We start from the raw sequence: 25,607 nt of genomic DNA on the forward strand, positions 1-25,607 counted from the left end.
GCATAATAATAGCTAGCCAGGGAGCTTTTGCATTTTGTCAGGCCCAGGGCCCTGTTCTTTAAAAGTTATTCCAGTTTAAAGCTTGAGAACTCTTGGGTCAGCTGAGCTGGATTTTAATGTTTCATCTCCCTCTTTACTCCTGCACGAATTTGTGTGACTCGGTTGAACTGTTCTGGGCCTCCGTTTTCTCATCTGTAACCGGAGGGAGCCAACAGGGCCCATCTCACTGAGTTACTGTAATTCTAAGAATGGTCATGTTTGCGTAATATTTACTGGTAGTTATTAAGTGTCAGGCATGCTCTCATCCCTCACCATCGCCCCCAGAAATCCATCGAGGTAGGTAAATTAGGTCATAAAAAAATAGATCCCACCCAATGCAATAAAGCTACTCCACTTGGTGTGACGTAGGTGTGTGTGTGTGTGTGTGTGTGTGTGTATACACACTTCTACAAATATTTCCATTTTTTTAGATTCATCCATGGTGCAAAAATCTTTGTACGCCCCCGGTCAAGGGTGTAGTGGGAGGAAGAAGTAAACTAGTTGTGGATCAGTAGCAAACGGTAGTAGACTATAAAAAGTAAGGATTTTTTTTTCCCTTCTTTATAAAGCAAGGATGACTCACACATTATTATCCTTTTGAAGCACTCAGTTGTTCTTTGGGGAGGGACTATTTCCATGGTTGATACATTCCGGAAACAGAGTCTCCTCCCTCTGAAAATCCACGGCACATGGCCTAGGCTGGTCTGGCCACAGAAATTGTCGTCGTAGTCGATTCTGTCATCACCACCATTGGGGAACACGGTCTGGAAGCTTCCAGCATTTCGCTAGGTCTGCAGGAACTCAAGCAAACATTGAGGGCGTGCATCTGAAGCCGAGGGTACCTTCCTGTGAGCTGGGGGTCGACAATCCAGGAGGCAAGGCAGGCTAATGACCATGTCAGTAATTTTTCAACTGATTCTTGGGGTTGGCTGCAGAGGTAGCTTTAAAAGCTGAATCACAATGGCAGGAGACCTGGTGAATAGCAACGAGTGCTAGGAGGGAAAAAAAAAAGTGGTGTTTACAAGCTCTGGGTCTTTGTAGCAGGCCCTCCACGAGGTGATGCTGTGCTGCCCCAGGGGGAGGTGCAGAGGTGAGCCTCTGTGGGGCCGCGTGGGGCCTGTTTATATAGTAAGTGTGAACTGTTCTGACCTCAGGGAATCGCAACCCGGGTGATCCCTCAATCTGGGGTCCCTGCTATTTATTACTCAATTGAGAAAGTTACTTATTCAGCTTTTATATGGATAGCTCTTTGCTTTTCTCATTCCCACTCTGCACTAAGTTGTCTCTCTGCCTGATGCATTCCTAATTCTTTGGGAAAGAGATTTTTATTGCTTAAAACCACCTGTGTTCCGCTTGAAAGAAAAGTACACAGAGAATAACAATCGTGAACCTTCTACCGTGTAGAAAAGGGCCCTCTCGATATCTCGGGAGCGTCATTCTTGACTTTTCTGACACCTGACAGTAATTTTATGTGAATTCTGTGCTGTGCGTCCTAGACCCTTTTTTTGCAGTAATAAACATAGGTAGACATTATTTTTGTTGATGGCCCCCAATATTCTACTGTGTGGCTTTGTCGTAGTTTATGTGGCCCTTTGTCTGCTTTTGAGGGACCTTCCGGTTGTTTGCAACTTGTAATCATTCCAAATTGGGGTTTGTTCAAACACCCTTGGTTGTTTTTTTTTTTTTTTTTTTAAACACCCTTGTGTAAGTAGCTTTTCACACTTGAGAGATGTTTTCCTTACGGTGAATCTCTAAAGGCTAAAATATCTGTATCAAAGAGTACCTATATCTTAGATTTGCCTCCATATTGCCAAATTGCCTTCCAGAGAGGTTACACCAAATGACCCCCACTCCAAATGTTCAAGAAATTGCTTCTTTTGATACCTGCAATTTTTAAACCATTTATAAGACCACTCTCAATCTTCACTTTAATGTATTACTATCCCTAGGGAAAAAGGTTAGTTCTGTTGTAAAGTGGATCCCTTCCAAGGGGGAAAAATGCCTATAATACAGAAACCAGTTAATTTTCCATTTTGTCCACATAATGCCAAAAGATAAGCGTGAACATCCCTTTCAGGGAATTAAGTGTCTCAAGCAGCACAGAGATCAATCTGAGCCCAGTACTGTAACACAAACACAAACGACACACAGTTCCCTCTTATCCAAGAGTTCCAAGGCTTGGGAAATCCTAAGTGAATGTCTTTAAATAGATATGAATCTATTACATCAAAGATTTAATTATTTCATGTACAATGAGCAACTTGCTAATATAAGAGAGAATGCCATCTTCTAAGCCTGCTTTTATATAACCTTCTTGGAATTATTGACTGGGTATGTTAAAAAAAAAGGATTTCTAATGCTGGGTTTCCCTTTAGACAAGAGCACTCTATACAATGCCTCATTCCTGGCATCTTGTAACTATTCAGTAAAACCTAGTTGAATGGATACAAGGCATATGGCAAAGTTAGGAAATATCATCTTATCAGTCAGCATCTATCTAATCAGCCAGAGTTATTCAGGAGCTATTAATAGGTAACCAAAGGGTGTAAGTATATGCTCTGAGCAATCCTTCATGAATTCTCATGTTTTCCAGAAGTGGTGACAGCAAACTGGTGGCCAAGAGCCCACACACATTTTATTTTATTTTTATTTTTATTTTTATTTTTATTTTTTTTCCCCAGGGAGTATTTAAACATTTTGAAATAGTTGCCAACATTTTTCAAGTAACCTTTACATAAAAATCTGGATTTCTGGCTTTTCTCAACCAAATGGGAGCTCCGGCCACACCAAGTCTGAACGCATAGCACCATGGCCATAGAGGGCCAGGGCTGAGGAAGGGCGACCCCTTCTTCCAGACTGCCACAGCCCCACCTGGCTGCCTGGCTCACCTCCCTCTCTACCTGCCTGGTCTCTGGGTGCATCTTGATTTTGCCACACCCCCCTTTTTTTTCCCTTTAAGTTCAGAATGTGTTCCTTGGAGATCTTCTTATCTTAGATCGTTACCCCAATTCAAAGAAATTTGCTTGCTCTCCCTCTCTCTTATTTTTAAGACCATGCTATTTCTGAGCTTTCCTTCCTCTGTAGCTTGTATTTGGTTCTTTGTCTTCACCAGACTAGCAGGGACAACTCTCTAGAGAGACTGTCTCTCAGCAAACTCTCTACTGTAGGTTGGTGACAATCAAAGACATTGGAATACTTTCTCCCGGGCACATGGGGTGGGGGAGGGGGAGATTCCAAGAAAGGAAAAGACACAAGATTATGGAGGGTTATGGCTCTACCTTCCTGTTCTTGGCCAATCCTGGTTGTCAGACAAACCCCAGCAAGACATTTACTTGAAATATTTATTTTGAGGTGGGGGAGGGGGGAATCTTGATTCTACTCTGCTTTGAGAAAAAAAAAGGCTGTTGACCCTTTATGATATAATTAGACATCAAAATACAGAGAAACATTCTTAATACTTTGCTATTAGAAAAGCAGACATTTTAGACATTGCAGATCACATACAAGATAAACACACACAAGTGCCCATCCCCCTCCTCCCTTAATAACGTAAGAATAAAATGCCAAACTTCTATTACCAATCTGTGGATCGCCTAAATCGATTATTTTTTCCTCCAACAATAGGTGTTTTTGGTGTCAGTGTACATTTTTTCTACCAAAATGCCTCCTGTCCCCAAACTATTAATTTTGTTTTTATGAATAATACAGTATGCCCCGGTTATTATTTAGTTTGATTGTATGCTGGCCTCATGCTCTGCATTTTAATTTAAGTGTAACTGCTCAGGAAAAATGCAAATCTCTTCTATTCAAATTCAAAAGAAAATAAATGGATTTTTTATGGCCTAAAGGATCTATTCATTACCAAATCATTTATCTTTTCAGAAGGAACAGTTTATATATCCAATATGCTCTACTGCTGTCTTTATTTTCTTCATTTTTTCTCCTTTGATAAATACGCTCGCTCTTTCAAATCTCCCTTGAATCTCTGCCGATAGGGGCAGCTTATAGCCTACTGAACAAGAATATAATTAATAGCATCAAGCAGCAAGCAAAGATTGCATAAGAAAGCTCAAACATATTGGATATTTAAAAACAACAACAACAACAACAATAAATCCAAAACTTGGATTGCAATGTTAAAAAACAGAACAGAACAGAAAGAATGATACAAGCCCGGTCTTGTCAAAGTAAAATGACATAAAGGGGAGAGAAAAGACAGAAGTACGAGTGTCTTTCACAGGCTCGTATTTGTGAGTCGTCTTGCTCGTAGCCTTAAGAGCTGGGAACACTCAGGTCCCAACCATGTGCTCTGATTTTGCTTCTAACATTATCTGCTATTAGAAGTTGGGCATTTTGAGTGCCAGCCTGTTTTTTTTGTTTGTTTGTTTTTGTTTTTGTTTTTTGTTTTTGTTTTTTTTACTTGAACACCGGTTTATGTTTAGATCTCGATTAGAGAAACCAGTTTAGAGAGTGTGGCTTCTGGGATGGGGGGTGGGGGGGGACAGACTATAAAGACAGCTGTGATACACAAAGCAATTTCCGCTAAATACCTTTCATCGCAGCAGCTCCAGAGGGCTCCAGTGGTTTCCTCCTGAATTAGGAAGGCCCTTCAGGGAGAAATAGTAATGCCAGGTAGGAGTTGGTGGCCTTTCTCTTTTCTTAGACATTTGCCTTGCTAAAAAATCATATGATGGCCTGCGTTAAAGTTACGCAGGCTGTTGACTTTGCCCATTCATGTTTATGCATTCAATCGGATTTCAGGGCGAACTGAATGGATTTCTTTGTTCGGACCAGATTAAGTCCAGATAGATAATCTAGGTTGGTTATGGCTAGATTGTTCAAATAATGCTAATTACGGTGCTTACACTACAATGGCAGATTTCAATTTTCCTTCTGAAGAAGGGGAAAATCCTCTGCCAGGCTCAAAAATGTGTAGTCACTCTAACTTGCTGCCGGAAGGCCAATTTAAAGACGGGTTTTCAGAGAATTGTTTACCTTGAGATTCTTAAACACCAGCCGTGCTTCCAAACACGCGGCCTGGGTAAGGGCTGGGTAGTAATCCTGGGGGGCAGGGGGGCCCTGGCTTATGCAGAGTTTTAGGCAGAGTTGTGATCTCACACCAGTGTGCATGCTGCTATTTTTCAGATGCTCTCAGGAGGGGAAGGAGCAAGGGGGACCTCCCTGGCCATCGAGGGCCCCTTTGGGCTGAAGGCTTCCCAAAATAAAATTAGAGTCGCAGAGAGCTGAAGGGAAGGATCTCTGGGGGAAGGACAGGTTGAGCTGGTGCTAGCAGGCCAGAGACAGAGCAATCCAGAGACCATCTGATAACTAACTCCTTCAGAGACCAAAATAATCCGGGCTTCCTTAAGTGCTTCTGCTAAGCGTCCTGTGTGTGTGTGTGTGTGTGTGTGTGTGTGTGTGTGTTTTATAAGGAAAAATTATGGGGTTAGGATGGGAAGGGAAATGAGAGGATGTAGAAACAGAAGGTTTACTGAGGCTACTTCACTTCTTTCTGGATGCTAGGGCTTGGTTCTTGGCTCTAGTTGTGTCCTTCATTTTGTGATTTATTTGGGAAATTCCTGAGGTGGGAGCAAAGTGATAGATGAAGCTCTTGGCACCAGAAACCAAAACAAATAACGCGCTGGAATATATTTAGCAGGTGATAATGCAGAAAACAGAAAAATAGATGGAGGATCTATTTAATCATAATCGTAAAGGATTTAATCGTAAAAAGAAATAACTATTGCCGTGCTGACTCCAAAGTGATAAAATGCTGAATGCAAGGCACAGATTATTTAGGGAATGTGTGTAGAGTTTTTCTACATAAATCACCTATCACTCAGGGTCTGGGCAACTAGATGAGGTGAATAGACGAAAACAGCACCTTCTTGAGGAAGGAAAGAAAAGGCATGAGAATCACCATGCCAAGGACGTTTCTGTTAAGAGACATTAAATGGACAATTAGCAGCATTTGTAAAAGACTTTTAAATAAAATAAGGGTACTGTATCAATGCTGATTTCATGATTTAGATGATTGTCCTCTGATTATGTAAGAGAATGCTATTTTTTAAAAAGATTTTATTTATTTATTCATGAGAGACACAGAGAGAAGCAGAGACACAGGCAGAGGGAGAAGCAGACTTTCCATGGGGAGCCTGATGCAGGACTCGATCCCAGGACCCTGGGATCATGCCCTGAGCCAAGGGTAGACACTCAACCACTGAGCCACCCAGGTGCCCCGAGGATACTATTTTTATTTTATTTTTTTGAGAATACTATTTTTAAACAAACAAAAATATACACTAAAAAGGGGATAACAAAATTCGGAATGTGGAAAGAGAGCTAACTTTTGCTTGCCACCGCATTGCCAGGAATTGTCCGTGACTTGGCGCTCCTGTGATTTCAGACAAGATAATAATTTTGGAAGAAAAAGTGAACTCTTCAATAGTTGGGCTGACCTGGTCTATCGTTTAAGTTCCTGGGCATATTAATTAAGCACTTGCCTTTCACTTCCATTCCCTCAGCTGTAAGGCTGGTTTAATAATAACTCATTCCATCTACAGCCGACCCTTGAACAGCACAGTGTGGCGTGCCCATGCTCCACGCAGCCAAAAGTCCATGACTACCTTTTTTTTTTTTTCTTAAGCAAGCTCTGCACTGCCCAATGTGGGGCTCGAACTCACAACTCCAAGATCAAGAGTCATCATGTGCTCTCCTGACTGAGCCAGCCAGGCTCCCCATGAATAACTTTTGACTCCCACAGAACATAACTACAATTGGGCTACTGTTGACCAGAAGTTTAACTGATAACACACGTTTTGTATGTTATATGGATTATATATATATAATATATATATAACAGTATTTTACCTATAACAATGTATGTTATATATATATTTATATATATAAACATATATATATTTACATATATATTTATATATAAACATATATATAAACATATATTTATTTATATATATAACAGTATTTTATATATATATGTATATATATGTAACAGTATTTTAACAGTATTTTACTGTATTTTAACAGTAAAGTAAGCTAGAGAAAAATGTTATAAATGTTAATGTCATTATGAAAATCTTAAGTGAAAATATATTTATAGCATTGTACTGTAAATATATATATATTTATTATACCATATATATATATATATAAAATCCATATGTAAGTGGACCCGCACAGTTCAAACCTGTGTTATTCAAGGGTCAACTGTAGTTGTTGCAAGGATTCAAGGAGAAATGTACACAGAGCATTCAGCTAGCACCCAGCTCAAGGCAGGTATCAGAAGTTATCTGGTAGATGGTCACGATTATGCTTAAAATTATTTCTATAGCTGCTGTTTTGCTGAGTTGGCTTTTGTGTGTTTGGCAATAACTTAAAAATAGAATGGCTTGCCTGTAAATGCATGTGCCTGGAAAATGTTCGTGTGCTTTAGAAAACACACTGTGTGTGTTAATTCTTACCAAGATAAGCACCTTTGCAATTACATGGAGGTTATATTCTTTCCTTGTGGAAAAATATTTTATGAAAAGCATAATTAACTTGGGCTTGGAGGAATAAGCTATGCTAGTAATAGGGAGGGGGGGCTCCTGGCTGGCTCGGTGGGAAGAGCTCCTGACTCTTGATCTTGGGGTCGTGAGTTCAAGCCCCACCTTGGGTGCAGAGCTTACTTATAAGAAACAGTGGGGAAAAAAAAAAAAAAGGAACAGTGGAGGAGGCATATGTCCACAAACACACACTTCATAGTAATGCAGCAACAGCAGCCCTTGTGGGCCGAGCGGAGCCTGGCTTCCTGGCCCTTCTGCTCTAATGCTTCAGGAGGGGTGAGTTCCGCAGGTTCTGTGACTTTCACAGCTTCAACTACTTTTTCACAATCTAGATTTTGGGGATGATGAGAAGGAGAAAAGAGCATCACAAATATAATTTTAGCCATTACTTTTTTGCTTTGCTTGCTCGCTTTCTATTTCTTTTTCTTTTATTCACTTATTTATTTTTTTTTGCTTTCTTCCTTTTGACCAGAGGAGAGAACAAGAAAGGGCCCATGACCACCAGTGTAAGGTAGAACAGGGACAGGTCTCCACAACCCTCTGCCCAGAAGTGTCAGTGTTTTCGGTTGTTTGTCGTAAGCAGCAGACACATTTGCTGAACATCTACTTATCTACTTGCCAATGCACTCCAGTGTCATTTGAGGACAGGAGTGTCACCATGTCCCTTTCTGCACCGTGCGCATCTCTGCAGAAGCCGTCAACTGTACTTGAAGCAATTGGAGTATCAGATGATATGGAAAGGCATGCTCTGAGAGGGACAGATAAGGCCTGGGGGGGGGGGGGGGGGGGCTGTTCCGCAGGCACAGGGCTGATTGCAAAAGGCTGAAAAGGTCAGAAGTGTCAGGAGAACTAACCAATGATATTATCAGCAGTGGCTCTGTGAGGAGCGTGAACTTTAGATTCACCGCCCTATGCAAGAGTCCTGATGACCATCGTTTACAAGCCCTGTGACCTTGAGCCGGCTGGTTAGGGTTTGAGAGCCTTAGTTTTCTGATCTGCAGAATGGGGCGATGATGGCATCTGCCTAAGCGGTGACAGAAGGATTAAATGGGAAAATGCATGTAGGACACCCTGGAGAAAGGACCGCCACTATCTATTATTACAGGTTGTTTAACAGCTTTGGAGAATGCATGGAGAGGGGAGCCAGGATGTCACCGTTCCCCGGGGTAGATTGAAGGCTGCAAGCTGCTGACCCAGGAGGCCCTACTGCATTTGCAGATACGTGTTTGCTGCACTGAGTATCTAAACATTTTTGGAATGAGGCGGGCTCACATACCCATTCAGACATTCCCTGGAAAAATAGGAAAATCAGGCACCTCTCGGTTCACATTCCTCCACAGGCAACAATAGCCAAGGAACAGACTTGACTTTGATCGGCATGAACTTTGCTAGGATCCATTCTCCTTCAGGATCTTCCCTGATTCCTTTTTTTTTTTTTTTTTTTAAGATTTTATTTATTCATGAGAGACAGAGAGAGAGAGAGAGGCAGAGACACAGGCGGAGGGAGAAGCAGGCTCCATGCAGGGAGCCTGATATGGGACTCGATCCTAAGACCCCAGGATCACACCCCTGGCTGAAGGTGGCCCTAAACTGCTGCGCCACCGGGGCTGCCCTCCTCGATTCCTTTTAGCTCTTGAATTAACTTCTTTCTATAATCCTTGCATTGAAGGGGATTGATGTGAACACTAGATGATACTGTATTACCCAGCCATAAAAAAAAAAAAAAAAAGAATGCAATCTTGCCACTTGCAACGACACAGATAGTGCTAGTATCATGCTGAGCAAAATAAGTCAGGCGAAAAGAGAAATACCAGATGATTTTCCTCATAGGTGGAATTTAAGAAACAAAACAAATGAGCAAAGGTGGGGGGGAAAGGGAGGAAGAGACAAACCAGGAACCAGACCCTCAACTATAGAGAACCCACTGCAGGTCCCCAGAGGGGAGGTGGGTGGGTGGAGGGGAAACAGGTGATGGGGATGAAGGAGGGCACTTGTCATGAGCACCGGGTGATGGATGGAAGTGTTGAATCACTATATTGATCACCTGAAACTGCTATTACTCTGTATGTTAAGTAAATAGAATTAAAAAAAAAAACAATTTTTTTGGATACCAATGTAGAATTTCTGGCATTACTAGGAACACATTTTAGTGGGGCACTGAGGGGTCTTCTTCAGCATCCTGCAGGACAGGGAGCAGATTTTTTCAAACTCCAGTTATGTATCAGAATCCCCTGGAGGGCTCGTTAAAGTGCAGGTCGCTGGACCCCACCCCCAGAGTTTCAGATTCAGTAAATCTGGGGTGGGGCTGAGATTTTGCGTTTCTCTCAAGTTCTAGAGTGATGCTGATGCCGCTGGCCTGGGATCTACACTTGGAGATCCAGAGACCTGTGAAGTGCATATCTTTACATTGCTTTAATTGCAACAATATTATTTACTTAATTTAGGGCGCCTGAGTGGCTCAGGGGTTGAGATCTGCCTTTGGCTCAGGGTGTGATCCTGGGGTCCTGGGATGGAGTCCCGCATCGAGCTCTGTGCATGGAGCCTGCTTCTCCCTCTGCCTGTGTCTCTGCTTCTCTGTGTCTCTCATGAATAAATAAAATCTTAAAATTTTTTTTCCTTATTTTAAAATAAAATGCATACACTGTGGGAAGGTATAGAGTAAAAAGTGACCCTCTATAGTTTTCCTAGTAAGTTATTACTACAGTCAGTAGTTAATTTCTACCCTTCAAGAATAATTAAAGAAAGAAGTTAATTTTAAAACTAATCATTTGTGTCTTTACAAACCGATGTGATAAAGGCCATAATACAGTTTAAGAGCTGTGAGGTTTTATTTTTCTTCTCTAGACTGGCTTGAAGTCATAATAAATTATGTGAACATGTGAAGGCCTGAGGAAAGGTAAAATGAACGCCGGTGTAGACTGGGGCTCACCCCATACCTGTGCTCAGCGATGGGCCCCATTTAACTGCCACAGCAGCTCAGTGTGGGAGGCTTCGCAGGGCAAGTGACTCATATAAGGTCACACATCTAGAGACAGTGGAATTGGAATTTGAACAGAGCAACCTTCGTAATCAAGCTACACGTTCCCCTACCCACTACCCATTCTCCTACCTACCTTTTCTAGGTGGCATTTACTGCTTGTTCATTAGATGCTGGACACGGTGCTGACCGTGGAGGAGCAGAGGGATCTCAGGGATATAAAACCCGGCAGAGTCCCGACTCCCTGTTCTTGTGGTCATGGATTTTCCTACCGACTGTTTCCCCATGGAAAGACACACAGACAGCACATTTGGGGCACAACTTCAGGGGGTTCACAGACATCCCAAACGTTTGCTTATGAGTTTCCTCGCCTCCCAGTCTAGGGACACTTGATCTTGTGAAATAATGCCCAAGTTTTGCCCCGGAGGGCTCACGGGGTGATGTGACTCATGCATGAGACTTAGCTGAGGCATGGTTTAGTGTTTTATACTATTCGAATGAACATTTGGGCTCCACATTCTATCTCTAAAAGCTCCATGGAGCTTTTGACACAGGGCTGGCGTCAGGGGCGTGTGTCCTGGGCAGGTGCACATGCCTTTGCCCTCAGAAGGGCCCCACGTTTGAGGCTCTGCTATTGCCATCTTGAGATTCTTAATAATTTTGGAACAAGGGGCCTCACATTTTCATTTCACATCGGTCCCTGCAAATTATGCAGCTGGTCCTTATTAGATGTTGTGGCACCCACGAGAGACCCTCCCCTCCCCAGAGGCCCAAATACTTGAAAATAAATAATTCCTGGGGCAGCTACTAATTCATTTCACTGTCACAGCGGCCCAGTGTGATGGGTTCTAGTTTTACCCCCATTTTGCAGGTGAGGGAAGCATTTTGCAAAGGCACCCAGTCCTTGAAATAGTTAGTGTGTAGTGATTAGTGAGCCTCGTTAGTGAGTAATGAGTCTAGAATTTGGCCTATTTGTATAAATTCCCCATCTATTTTAAACATGAAAAGTTGAATCTCTGGGGACCTTGCCCAGCTGTACAGATATTTTCTTTCTGAAAACATTGAGTTATTGTCTTGCATGTCCTAGAGCTAATTCAGGAGGCATTTTGATCTTGGTTCAGCTACCAATCATGCCAGCACCCAGCTCCCAGTGATAATGGAGGTGACTCGAATTCCCCCAGTTGAGCTAGACTGTGTCTGCAGAGAGCTCTCCAGCCTACACAGGATGGCTGTGATGTGTCCGGTGGGGGCAGGGAGGAGAGGGCGGCCTGTGGTTTCTCACACCTGGAAGCAGGTGGCCTGTGGGTGAGGACGCTGTCATCCCAGGGGCAGCGCTCAGAGGGCCTCTAATTCATGGCAAGTTCTGTGAGGAAGCTGGCAAATCAGGCCACAAGTCAGACATTCAGATTTCACCTTCAAAGCTATTCGACCCAAGCCAGTTCACGGCCAGGATATCTGTGCGCTGCTGAATTGTGATTATTGAAAAACAAAATGGATTGCTAACTCAAAAGAGAACTGAAAGTTTTCTATTTTTGTACTGAAAAAAAAAAAAATCTGGTGCCGTTAAATGCTAAAATACTACATTTCCTAATTAGTCTTCTCTAATAAAATACTTCTCACCTTTCTCTGTGCCAGATGGTATAACTGTTCCCATAACTATCTGATTAGGAAGGAAAGAAGTGTTTTGAAACTATATTATTATAATATTAGAATTAAAATTAAACTTGTCACGCCATGCTATTGCCTATGGCATTTTGACCTTTCTCATTATACCAGTTTATGAGTTTTTTTTTTCCCTTTCTGTGGGAAAACCCTGTGGCCTGCCCTTCTTTCTCTTCTTTCTTTCCTCCCTCCCTCCTTCTTTCTCTCTTTTAAAATAAATCCAATTAGCTTCTCATTTTTGTATGTTATGTGATTACTCCATTATTTTGGGCATGAGCTGACTTCCTCTCATGAATAACTCTGTGACTGGCACTGTGAACGCTGAGCCAATGAAAACTCAGGTTGAAAAATGATTCATTCGTTCTTAACATTTATTGAGGTCCTGTGCTAAGAACTTTATTATTAAAAAAAATTTTTTTTTAAAGTAAACTCTATGCCCAATGTGAGGCTTCAACTCAGGATCCTGAGATCAAGAGTGGAATGCGGTAGGGATTGACCCAGCCAGGCGCCCCCTGTGCTAAGAAGTTTAAATGGATTATTTTATTTAATCCTCACAGCCATGCAAAGAGATGATATTATCATCCTTGGATTATCCATGAGAAAAACCCAGAGAAGTTAAATACATTATCCAAGGTCACACAGCTATTAAATGATGGTGCTGGATGTAAAACTAGATCAATGACTTACGAAGCTCATGTGCTCTACTTGATGATTAAAATTCTTTTTAAAAATTGACAAATTTAATAAATAGAAAATCAATTTTAGTTTTCATTTTTATTTTTAAAAAGACTTTATTTTTGGCAGCCCGGGTGGCTCAGTGGTTTAGTGCTGCCTTCAGCCTGGGGCGTGATTCTGGAGTCCTGGGATCGAGTCCTATGTCGGGCTCATGCTTCTCCCTCTGCCTGTGTCTCTGCCTCTCTCTCTGTGTGCCTCTCATGAATAAATAAATAAAATCTTTAAAAAAAAAGACTTCATTTATTATTTTTTTAAAGACTTTGAGAGGGAGAGGGAGTGAGTGAGAGAGACGGTGTGAGCCAGAGGGCAGGGAGAGGGGGAAACAGACTCCCCGCTGAGCAGGGAAGCTGACATGGGATTCCATCCCAGGACCCTGGGATCATGAACTGAGCCAAAGGCAGATGCTTAACCGATTGAGCCTCCCAGGTGCCCTAAAAGTAGTTTTAGATTCACAGCAAAATTGAGTAGAAGGTTCAGAGATGTCCCATCTATCTCTGGACTGTGCAGTCTTGCCCACCATCAATATCCCACACCAGATTGGTACATTTGCCACAAATGACAAACCTATGTGGACATATCATTGTCCATAGTGTCCATACTTTACATTAGGGCTCACTTGTGGTGCGGTACATCCCGTGGGTTTGGACAGATGTGTACTGATGTGCATCCTTCACTCTGATATTGTGCAGGGCATTTTCACAGCCCTAGAAATCCTCTGCGTCCTGCCTCGTCTTCCTTTATACCACATCTGTTTTTGTTTTTTTTTTAATAAAAGATTTTTTAAAAGTCCTAGATTTCTGGCTCCAAAAAATTTTATACTTGTTGACATTGAGAAAAGAAATGAACTTTCAAGAGGGAAATGGAAGATGAAATTCAGAATGAAGAGATAAGGAAGAAAAAAGTATGTGAGGAAAGTCATGGAGGTGAGCTTGTGTAGATGTCTAGTTAATGGCAGGTAGTTTCTGAAATTAAGACATAGTTTATAAACAGGTTACAAAAGGTCTTAAATGGGATCCCTGGGTGGCTCCGTGGTTTAGCCCCTGCCTTTGGCCCAGGGTGTGATCCTGGAGACCCTGGATCGAGTCCCACGTCAGGCTCCCTGCATGGAGCCTGCTTCTTCCTCTGTCTGTGTCTCTGCCTCCTTCTCTCTCTCTCTCTCTCTCTGTCTGTCTCTCATGAATAAATAAATAAATAAATAAATAAAAATCTTAAAAAAAACAAAAACAAAACCCAAAGATCTTAAATAAAAACAAGATTTGAGAAGCAGCCAATGAAGGTTTTTAAACACAGATGTAGCATGATTCAATTTATTTTAGGTAGAATCACTTAGGGATTTACTATTAACTGTTTACATATTTGCATTGACTATTTACTATGCCAGCCACATAGTAAAGTAATTTGGGAAAATAGTGATGAGTCAAAATAGACATGATGTCTTTGGTAAGCAGCCTCTAAGATGGCTCTAGTGACCATCCCCTCGCCCACTTCCTGGTATTTGCACCTTGAGGTGTGGGCAGAACCCAGTGACTCAGTTTTAATAAATAGAATATGACAAAGGTGAGGGGATGTCATCCCAGAGGTTAAGTTACACAAAGTCTGTCTTCCCTTCTTGCTTGCTGTCTCTTGGTCTTTCTCACGTGTGTGCTTGCTCTTAGGGAATCCAGCTGCCATATTGTGAGCTGCCCTTTGGAGACGCCCACTTGGCAGGAACTGAGCAAGGTCTCTAGCCAACAGCCAGAGAAAAACTGTGTCCCTTACTCCAACAGCCTATGAGGAATGAATACTGTGAACAACCATGTGAATGGGCTGGAAGTGTGTCCTTCTCCATTTGAACCTTCATATGAGGTTGCATCTCCAGCCAACACTTTGCGCCTTGAGCAAGATGCATCCACTTAAACTACATCTAGATTCCTAACTCACTGCAATACCGACTGCAATAATAACCATTTTTGAAGTGGCTGTGTTTGGGGATAATGTGTTGTTCAGTAATGGATGACTAATACAGTCACTGTCCTCATGGAAATTACAGCCTAGTGGGGAAAAAAGATGTCCACTAAATATGATATCAACTGGTGTGACATTGCAGCTGTGCCAGGTGCAGTGGGGGAGAGCTGCATGGACTTGCAAGGCTACACCATGAAGCAGCCTAATGTTGTGTCTGAGGGGCCAGTGAGGCCTCTTCTGGTAAACAATAGTGAGAATGGGATTTGAAGAGTATACTGCGTCAACTGGGCAGTCTGGGATGGGAAGAGCAGTTTTGGCAGCAGGAACAAGTACATGCATATGCCTCATGAAAGGAGGAAGCCTGAAGTATGTGGAGAGCTGAATAGATACCTGAGGCTACCGTCCTGAAGCATTTGGAGTTGATGGTAGGGGCTAGATCCCAAAGCATCTCATAGGTCAAGTAAAGGAGTTTGGTCCTTATTTTCAGCCCAAGGAGAAGGGTTCTAGCAGGGAAGCAGCATGCTCAGATGTTCAATTTGGTTTGATTAGATTAGATTAAGATTTTATTTATTTATTCATGAGAGACACACAGAGACAGGCAGAGAGATAGGCAGAGGGAGAAGCAGGCTCCATGCAGGGATCCCAATGTGGGACTTGATCCCAGGATCCTGGGATCACGACCTGAGCTGAAGGTAGACACTCAATCACTAAGCCACCCAGGTGGGAGAAGAAGAAGACTAGTGGACAGTCTTTTTTTTTTTTTTTTTTTAAGATTTTATTTATTTATTCATGATAGTCACAGAGAGAGAGAGAGAGAGGCAGAGACACAGGCAGAGGGAGAAGCGGGCTCCATGCACCGGGAGCCCGACGTGGGATTCGATCCCGAGTCTCCAGGATCGTGCCCTGGGCCAAAGGCAGGCGCCAAACCGCTGCGCCACCCAGGGATCCCTTGAGAAATTTCTAGGCAGTAAAATTGGTAGGACTTGATGGTTTGGACAAGGGAGGGTGAGGAGGTAGTCGTCAAGACTGACTCATAATGTTTTTAACTCAGGAGAAGCAGGAAGAAGGGGAAATGTTCAATTATTTAGGTAAGAGGTCATGAAGATGCCAAGGCATTGACAGTAGGACAAGCAGAAAGATCCCCAGGGCATTGTAGAAAAAAAAAATCAATAGGCTTTCATAGCTGATTGGCTGTGGGGCAAAGGCCTCCTGGGAGAAGAAAGACTCTAGAAGGCCATCAGCCCCACCTGTTTCTGTTGTCTCTGTCTTGAATATGCAGAGTGTGATGATGAATATGTATTACATGAAATACCCTCAAATCTGTCCATTTTATACAGAAGGGAGCAGGTCTGAATGCTTAGAGTGAATGGTTAGAGGAAGCAGCACGAAAAGAGAATCATAAAGTTTTTCAGTTTCAACAAAGTATGATTATTTAAGCCAAAGGAAAAAAAATTCTATTTTAATGGATCCATTAGACACGCTTTGGGATTTACTGCAGCCATAGAAACTGACCTGGATGCACTAGATGGTAGGAAACCATGTTCCTATTTGGACAGGGTTGTGCTGATTCTAAAGTATAGAACCATTAGTCCCAATATATTTGGATGGAATGATTTTGATTTGGGGGGGACTCATTTGTGGCAATTGCAAACTAGATACGGTTCCATGTATAGAAGATCAAAGAATACATACATATAAACATACATATGCACATACATGTATTTAGTATATAATATATCAATATTTTATATAACATGTCATTACTATAATATTATATATAAATAAATGGCAGATGTAAGTAATATTTTAAATAAATTATATTAACTTATAATTTGGCTTATTATTTAAAATGTATTTAAAATAAGAAGTAAATAAATAATTTATTGATAAATAATAAAGTAATTATAAAGCAATTATTTATTTATCAACAAATTATTTTCATTTATATTTTGATGTATTTATCCATGTAGGGTATAATTATATTGTAATTATATATGTAATATTGTAATATATATTATTACATATATACATGTAATATATATGTACAATAATATATTATTGTAAATATAATAATACATATAATTACATATATACATATACAATAGAATATAATTATATTGTAATTATATATGTAGTATATGTAATATATATTACATATATTATTTATATTATTTATAGTCTTCAAATCTTTAGTGAATCTTTAGTAATCATTCAACCTATTTGACATCTGCGAGTGGGTTAGTGTCATACACTGCGCCATGGTATCAGGTGTCACGCTGTCAGACACTGAGGCCTGGAGAATAATGTCATCCATCCACAAAAACCTTCGATTTGGTCAAGATTAAAAACTTAACATTTTTGCACAGATAAATTTAGGCAAAGAGGTCTGCATTTCAACTCTCCCCTCTACATTGTTGTTCAAACTGATTAGGCTCGTAAATAGTTGGGCGACTTTAACAACAAATAAAGGCCTGTCATCCCGTGTTTGGGGTGGGAAAGAGTACAGAGCAGGACGGCAAGGGCAACCGTCTCCCAAATGACCTCTCTGCTTCACTCTTCCTCCCACGATCCGTTCTCAACAGGGTGGTCTGGGTGTGCTTTTCAGAAAGTAAATCACATCTGGTCACTCTGTCTTCAAAGCTTCTACAGTTGCTTCCCATCTGACTTGAAAGGAAATCCTTACAACAGCCTTGGAACCTAGGTGAACAGGACCTCTGACTGCCTCTCTCTTTCCATCTCATTGCCTTGCTCATCCCTTGCTCATGATCAAACCACACCAGCTTTCTTTTTTTTTTTTTTTTAAGATTTTGTTTATTTATTCATGAGAGACAGAGACAGATACAGATACAGAGACAGAGAGGCAGAGACACAGGCAGAGGGAGAAGCAGGCTCCATGCAGGGAGCCCGATGTGGGACTCGATCCTGGGTCTCCAGGATCACACCCTGGGCTGAAGGCAGCCCTAAACCGCTGAGCCACCGGGACTGCCCACCAGCTTTATTTCTAAACCTGTACCACATCAAACCTGGCTCTGCCACAGGGCCTTTGCAATTGCTATTCCCTCTGCCAGGAACATACTTTCCCCGGAGTTTCTTGTGTCTGGCTTCTTTTCCTCATTCAAGTCTAGATCCAAATGGTACCTCAGTTGAAGGCTTTCCCCTCCTCCTCTGGCCCTGTCTTCCGTTATGCTGACTTACCATAGGAGCACTTTTATGAGTTTCTGAAATTATCTTATGTATAATGTAATCTTAATTATTAATTATATTATTTATGTATTAACGGTTTTTGGCTGTCTCTCTCAGTTAGGTGCCACCTCCATGAGGGCAGTATCCTTTTCAGTGCCGTTCATTGATGTATCTCCAGATTCTTTTTTTTTTTTTAAGATTTTATTTATTTATTCATGAGAGACACAGAGAGAGAGGGGCAGAGACATAGGCAGAGGGGAAGCAGGCTCCCCACAGGGAGCCCCAATGCGGGACGCCATCCCAGGACCCCGGGATCATGCCCTGAGCCAAAGGCAGATGCTCAACCACTGAGTCACCCAGGTGTCCCTATAGCTCCAGATTCTTATGACACTAGGCACTTAGTAGGTGTCAAAAATTTTTTTTTGAATAGATTCATTGAATGGATTAGCCTAGGCCACTCTGAATGCTTAAAGGCTAGTTTTGGGTGCATCACGGTGACCATTCTTCTAGGTAAAGCTTTTAATATACTCAAATTCATAGCTATAGGCACAATCCCCACCATTCAAGCAGAACCCCATGGTGACTGCCAACCTAGCCCATGAGTCAATGGGCCTGGCAGGGAGGCAATTAGTTACACACTCTAGTGAAGTACAGTATTGGTCATCCAACTCCTCCCAAGGTGTAAGTTAGCTATTTCAAAAATAGTTTTATTGAGATATAATCCGCATACCATACAACTCATCTACTTAAAATACATATACAGTTTAATGGCTTTTACTGTATTCACAGAATTGTGCAACCATCATTGCTGTCTAGTTCCAGAGCATTTTCATCATCCCAGAAAGCAACCTCTTACCCATTAGCACTCACTTCCCATTTCTCCTAGATCCCACCTCCATCTAATCCTATAGAATCACTAATCTACCTTCTGTCTCTATGGATTGGCCAATTCTGCACATTTTATATAGATAAAATTGTACAACATGTGACCCCTGTGACTGGCTTCTCTTACTTAGCATAATGTTTTCCAGGTCCACCCATTTTGTAGTGTGTATCCATTCTTGATCCTTTTCTGTTGCCAAATATTCTATTTTATTTGTCCACTCATTTATCTGCTGATGGATGTGAGGCTTATTTCCAGCTTTTTGGCTATTCTGAATTTATGCTTTCAATTATCTAGGGTATATACCCCAGAATGAAATTGCTGGGTCATATGGTAACTCTATGCATATCCTTTGGGGGAACTGCCAGACTGTTTTCCAAAGTGACTGTGCTGCTCTCTGATGGTGCCTGAGCTCTGGAGGGACGGTCAGCTCCGCCAGCGACACAGGGCTTCCAAGAGCCAGACACCAGGCTGATGCGGCATGCTGGCGAGGAGGGGAGGGCTGGTCAAGGAAGTGGGGATCCCCGCTAGACAAAAACCCGATTGTGGTGATGGGAATGGAGATTTGATGATATAACAAAGTGTTTCCCTGTTTGTGGTCTGGGAGAGGACTTTAGTAGTAAGGGACAAGGCATTAATCACACAGAGTCCCAAAGTGAGAACATAATACCCTTTTCATTGTCTGGTCCCTCCTTATGATTACTCAAAGAAGAAAGTCTCAGTGTGACGCTAATATGTCTTTAACACCTCTCTAACACTTGCAAATCTCCCTTTGGAAATGAGTGCAGGTCACTGGCCCATCAAAGCCTTCAGCAGACAATGCTATATGCCTAGAATTTAGCCTATCTCTACATGTGTATGTGTATATATATTCATATATAGGTAACCATATGTATGTATATATGCTTAACCATATAGATATATTTATGGAATATGATATTAATTTTCATTGATAGCAGTAATGCAGGATTTCCTTTTAAAAATTTATTTTAAATGGAGAAGTAGTTTTAAAAATAAGCAATGGTTGGGGCCCCTGGGTGGCTCAGCAGTTAAGCATCTACTTTCACCTCAGGTCATGATCTCAGGGTCCTGGGATGGAGCCCCATGTCAGGCTCCCTGCTCAGCAGGTTGCCTGCTTCTCCCTCTGCTTCTGCTGCTCCCCCTGCTTGTGCTCTCTCTCTCTCTCTCTCAAATAAATAAAATATTTTTAAAAAGTGATGGTAATTTCAGGTGATCCATGAGGGAATTTAAAAACAGTAAAGGCTCTTAGAAGAGTAATAGCTAAGTGTTTTTTTTTTTTTAAACTTCTTTATTGTGTGACAGTCACAGTTTTTTTTTTTTTTAAGATTTTATTTATTTATTCATGATAGTCACAGAGAGAGAGAGAGAGAGAGGCAGAGACACAGGCAGAGGGAGGAGCAGGCTCCATGCACCGGGAGCCCGATGTGGGATTCGATCCCGGGTCTCTAGGATCGCGCCCTGGGCCAAAGGCAGGCGCCAAACCGCTGCGCCACCCAGGGATCCCCGACAGTCACAGTTTTGAGGAAACTGCGCACAGAGAGGCTAAGCCACTTGCTGAGGGTCACACAGCTGGGAAGTGGCAGGGCTGTGAGATGTACTCAGGCAGTCGGTACTAACCCCCCTGTTATGAAGGTGGCATAAGAATGACAGAAGTTTGGAAAGCCAAAGGCTAGTAATACATTTTGGAATGCCACCAGCTGATAGTGACTCTTGACCTGCTTTCTCTCGCCTCCTTCCAGGGAGTGGGTCCCAGCCACGAGCTTGGACCGCAAGGTCATGCCCTTCCAGCTAGTGTCTGCGAAATAGCAGCAAGACGTGATTCAGGCAGGGCAAATCCAACTCTCCCCTGAGAATTTGGAGTTAGTCTCCCAAGGGATGTGGTCTCCATAGTGGCCCTGCAAGATGTCAGATGGGGAGCCTTGGCACCTATATTTTCTGCAGACTGTAGCCAGTCTAGAAAGAGAAGAAGGAAGATGTGGGGAGAGGCAGAGTGGAGAGGTGAGGTCTCCCTGGATGCCACATTAGGCCGCACTCTGGCTCTTTGTTGGGGATCGATCCCCTGTTTTCTGTGATAAATGTCCCTTTTAACGTAGGCTAGCTAGAATGGGTTTCTGCCTTTTATTAAACACAATAATTTTTCATTAATTAATTAATTAAAAATGAAAATTTATTATTTATTTATTATTTATTTTCTATTAAAGATTTTATTTATTAATGAGAGACACAGATAGAGGCAGAGACACAGGCAGAGGGAGAAGCAGGCTCCCTGCAAGGAGCCTGATGTGGGACTCGATCCCAGGACCCTGGGATCACGCCCTGGGCCAAAGGCAGACACTCAACCACTGAGCCACCCAGGCGTCCCAAAGATTCTTTTTTTAAATATTTTATTTATTTATTTGAGAGAGAGAGAGAAAGTGCCAGAGCAGAAGGGAAGGGCAGAGGAAGAGGGAGAAGCAGACTCTCTGCTGAATAGGGAGCCCCACGTGGGGCTCAATCCCAGGACTCTGGGATCATGACCTGAGCCAAAGGCAGATGCTTCACCAGACTGAGCCACCCAGGTGCCCAATTAATTTATTTTTAAGTAAGCTCCATGCCCAGCATGGAGCCCAGCATGGGGCTTGAACTCACCACCCTGAGATCAAGACCTGAGCTGACACCAAGAGCCCCATGCTTAACCAACCACTGGAGCCAGCTCAGTGCCCCTGAAAACAAGTTTTAAAAAGAAATGCAAAGTATGTGGGAGCAAAAGGGGGAGGGGAACTCAAGATCTGCAGGAAGAGCTCTCAGGACTGGGATGAGTATCCTCAAGGGTAGATTGTTCATTCTTTCATTGATTCATCCCAGCTAGAATATAGCGCGCACCCCCGTGTCCTGGGACCCTTCCTGACCCCAGCAACATAGGGGCGAATGTGATAGGAAGGTCTCCATTCGCAGGCAGCTTGTTTCCGGGGTGGGAAGACTTTTGAAGATCATGCACGCACATGCTTGGGCCTTGGGAATTACCTTAGGTTTTTCAGCAGGAAAATTATTTGATTAGGCCTCCAAATCAGAAGAGTGACTCTGACAGAGATGTTTACAGGAAATGGGAGGGAAGGCACCCCGGGGGAGGAAGACTGGGAAGATGCAAACGCACTATACAGGGACGCCTGGGTGGCTCAGCAGTTGAGTGTCTATCTTCAGCTGAGAGTGTGATCCCGGGATCCAGGATCCAGTTCCGCATCCGGCTCCCTGCAAGGAGCCTGCTTCTCCCTCTGTGTCTCTGCCTCTCTCTCTGTCTCTCATGAATAAATAAATAAATCTTAAAACAAAACAAAAAAGCTCCCGATACAATGGTGCATCTCATCAGGGGCAGCTGGTTGTACTGAAATGTTTGGAGCGCTTATTATCTGCTGGGCTGTGTACTAAAAATTTTACTTTTACCATCTCGATTGAGCCTCGCAACACTTCTGTGAGGCAGGTACAATTACTACCCGTGTTTCAGATGAATTCTCCTCTTTTTTTTTTTTTTTAAAGATTTTATTTATTTATTCATGAGAGACACAGAGAGAAAGGCAGAGGCACAGGCAGAGGGAGAAGCAGGCCCCATGCAGGGAGCCCGATGTGGGACTTGATCCCAGGTCTCCAGGACCACACCCTGGGCTGAAGGCGGTGCTAAACCGCTGAGCCACCAGAGCTGCCCCATGAATTCTCCTCTTAAAGAAAAAGTCAAAATGGAAATTACAGTCCAATTAGAACTAAACAATGGGAACCAAACGCTCTGCATGCAAACCTGTGGGATGAGGACAAAGCAGCATGCAGAGGGAAATGTATAGCTCTAAGATGCATTTACTAGAAAAATAACACTTAAAAGATCAGTAATAAACGTTTTAACTCAAGAAACTTAGAATAATAAAGTAATTTTAAAAAGAATAAAAGATAGGAATGGATAAAATCAAATGTAGAAATTGATAAAATAGAAACCAAAAGTAGTGGAGTGGGCCAGTGGAGGGGGTGGGATTTGATCATTTCACAGATGAGAAGCTGAAGCTCAAAAAAGTTTAAATAATTTGTCCAAACCTGACAGTTAGCAATGCGCAGAAGGACTGAGACTTGGACATGGATCTATTTATTTATTTATTTATTTATTTATTTATTAATTATTTTTTAAAGATTTATTTATTTATTCATTCATTCATAGAGAGCAAAGAGAGAGGCAGAGACACAGGCAGAGGGAGAAACAGGCTCCATGCAGGAAGCCTGATGTGGGACTCGATCCCGGGTCTCCAGGATCACACCCCAGGCTGCAGGCGGCGCTAAACCGCTGCACAACCGGGGCTGCCCTATTTATTTATTTTTTAAAATATTTTATTTATTGGGGTCTTTTTATTTATTTATTCCTGGGTCTCCAGGATCATGCCCCGGGCTAAAGGCAGGTGCTAAACCCCTGAGCCACCCTAGCTGCCCATGGATCTCTTTATATTCCAGAGCCTGATTTCTTTTTCTTTTTTCTTTTCTTTTCTTTTCTTTTCTTTTCTTTTCTTTTCTTTTCTTTTCTTTTCTTTTCTTTCTTTTCTTTTTTCTTTTCTTTTCCTTTTTTCTTCTTTTCTTTTCTTTCCTTCTTTCTCTTTCTTTATTTTGATTTTTATTTATTTTCAAGTAACCTCTACACCCAACATGGAGCTTGAACCCACAATCCCAAAATCAAGAGTCTTATGTTCCACTGACTGAGCCAGCAAGGCATCCTCAAAGCTTGATTTCTTTCTTTTTTTTCTTTATAAAAATACCAAACTTGCGTGTATCTTCTTTTTTTTTTTTTGATTGGAGTTCAATTTACCAACATATAGCATAACACCCAGTGCTCATCCCGCCAAGTGCCCCCCTCAGTGCCCATCACCCAATCACCCCAACCCCCCTGCCTACCTCCCCTTCCACTACCCCCTGTTCATTTCCCAGAGTTAAGTGTCTCTCATGTCTTGTCACCAAAGCTTGATTTCTTAACTACAGAGGGTTTGCCCTATAAGGGCTCTCAGATGCTGGCCATTCTTCTTTGTTAGAGTCTGACAGAAAATCCACACTACATGGCCCTAGATGGCCGTCCCTTCCGCCAACACTATTACATGTGAAATGAGAGCTAAGGTGGGGGTCCTAGAGTAGGAAATTCACTCTGTTTGGCCAGCCTCACTCTGTTTGACAACCTCAAGGACCACTGACGTTTCTGCATATAAAGGAGGGACCCTGGACTGTCACCACATCCTGAACTCATAGGGTGACCAACTGGTTCCAACTGGTCCAGGACTTTCCCAGTTTTAGCACTAAAATTTCCACGTCCCGGAAAACCCCTCAGTCCTGAGCAAACTGGAATGGTTGGTCACCTTTGCAGATTGCCCCCGATGCTTGGGAATTCCAGAATATTCTGATGGTAGAGTCCCAAGAGTCTGGGTCAGGGGTCTTCAAGGACAGACTAAGAATGAACATCTGTATACCCAAAGTACCTTCTGCTCCCCGTCAGATTGAATAATGGAGGACTTACTGGGATGTGGCCCGAGACTGTGCAGTTCCCCAGGAGGTTTTATGCACACTTAAATTTGGAAGACCAAGCTTCGTAAATAGAATTCCAGGCCCATGATGAAGATTATGATAGCAGCCACTGTGGGCAGGGAGGTGGGTGAAAAGAAGTGCATAGTGAGAAACTGGGCTTCAGATTTGAGCAGGTACTTGGTTTCCCATTTGTCCCTGTGCAATAAAATGAGCGCCCCATGCCTCAGTTTTCTTATGTATAAAATGGGGATAATTAAAGGATATACTATGTGCAGCCCCCTGGTAACTGCACGATAAATTTCAGTTCCCTCTTTTACAACTGTGATTGGGAATTAGCAAAAGAAATGAGCAGAGGAAGCATTTCTGTTCATGTAGAAACTACTTTTCAGAATATGTTCCCATTATGACCCCAATTTAAAAAAATCTTCTATGAAGAATCTTTCAGAATTTAGCATCTGAGAAAAAAGTCTTTCTTCCTCCTCCCTCACCCCCAATCCCTGAATTTGTTGTTTCTTTCCAGATTCCTCCTCTTTATGGCTTGACTCTTAGAAATCTCAAAGCCAAACGCTGAAAATGTAAATCATTTTTATATTTAAAATCAACCCTTGGAGCCCTGGCTGGCTCAGTCAGTAGAGCATGGGACTCTTGATCTCGGGGTCGTGAGTTTGAGTCCTACATTGAGTGTAGAGATTACTTAAGATGAAAATCTTAAAAAAAAAAAGTCACTCTGGGGTGCCTCGGTGGCTCAGTCTGTTAAGATCTGCCTTTGGCTCAGGTCATGACCCTAAGATCCTGGGATCGAGCCCCACCTTGAGGGGAGTCTGTTTCTCCCTCTGCCCCTACCCCTGCTCATGTGCTCTCTTTCAAGCGCATGCTCTCTCTCTCTCAAATAAATAAATAAAATCTTAAGAAAAAAAGAAAAAAGCACTTTAAGTAGTCTCTCCTCCGTTGATGGGACTCAGTATCTACTGAATTGTTATTACTGCATGCATATTATTACATATTATTATGCATATTACATATAATTACATATTATAAAATTTTTAAAACTTTTTTATTTTGTTTTTGTTTTTTTTTTTAA

The 25,607-nt window shown here is 42.2% G+C and overlaps 1 long non-coding RNA gene across 1 annotated transcript in view; it reads left to right on the forward strand.

Moving 5' to 3' along the window:
* Window positions 1-4,586: 4,586 nt before the first annotated feature.
* Window positions 4,587-25,607, forward strand: part of LOC106557676 — a 44,403-nt gene continuing 23,382 nt past the window's right edge. Inside the window, exon 1 of the long non-coding RNA XR_005377408.1 lies at window positions 4,587-4,671. This is a non-coding gene — a long non-coding RNA (uncharacterized LOC106557676). The remainder of the gene's footprint in view (window positions 4,672-25,607) is intronic.

The sequence above is a fragment of the Canis lupus genome, chromosome 24 (assembly GCF_011100685.1).
Source record: "Canis lupus familiaris isolate Mischka breed German Shepherd chromosome 24, alternate assembly UU_Cfam_GSD_1.0, whole genome shotgun sequence".
In the NCBI taxonomy this organism is placed as follows: Eukaryota; Metazoa; Chordata; class Mammalia; order Carnivora; family Canidae; genus Canis; species Canis lupus.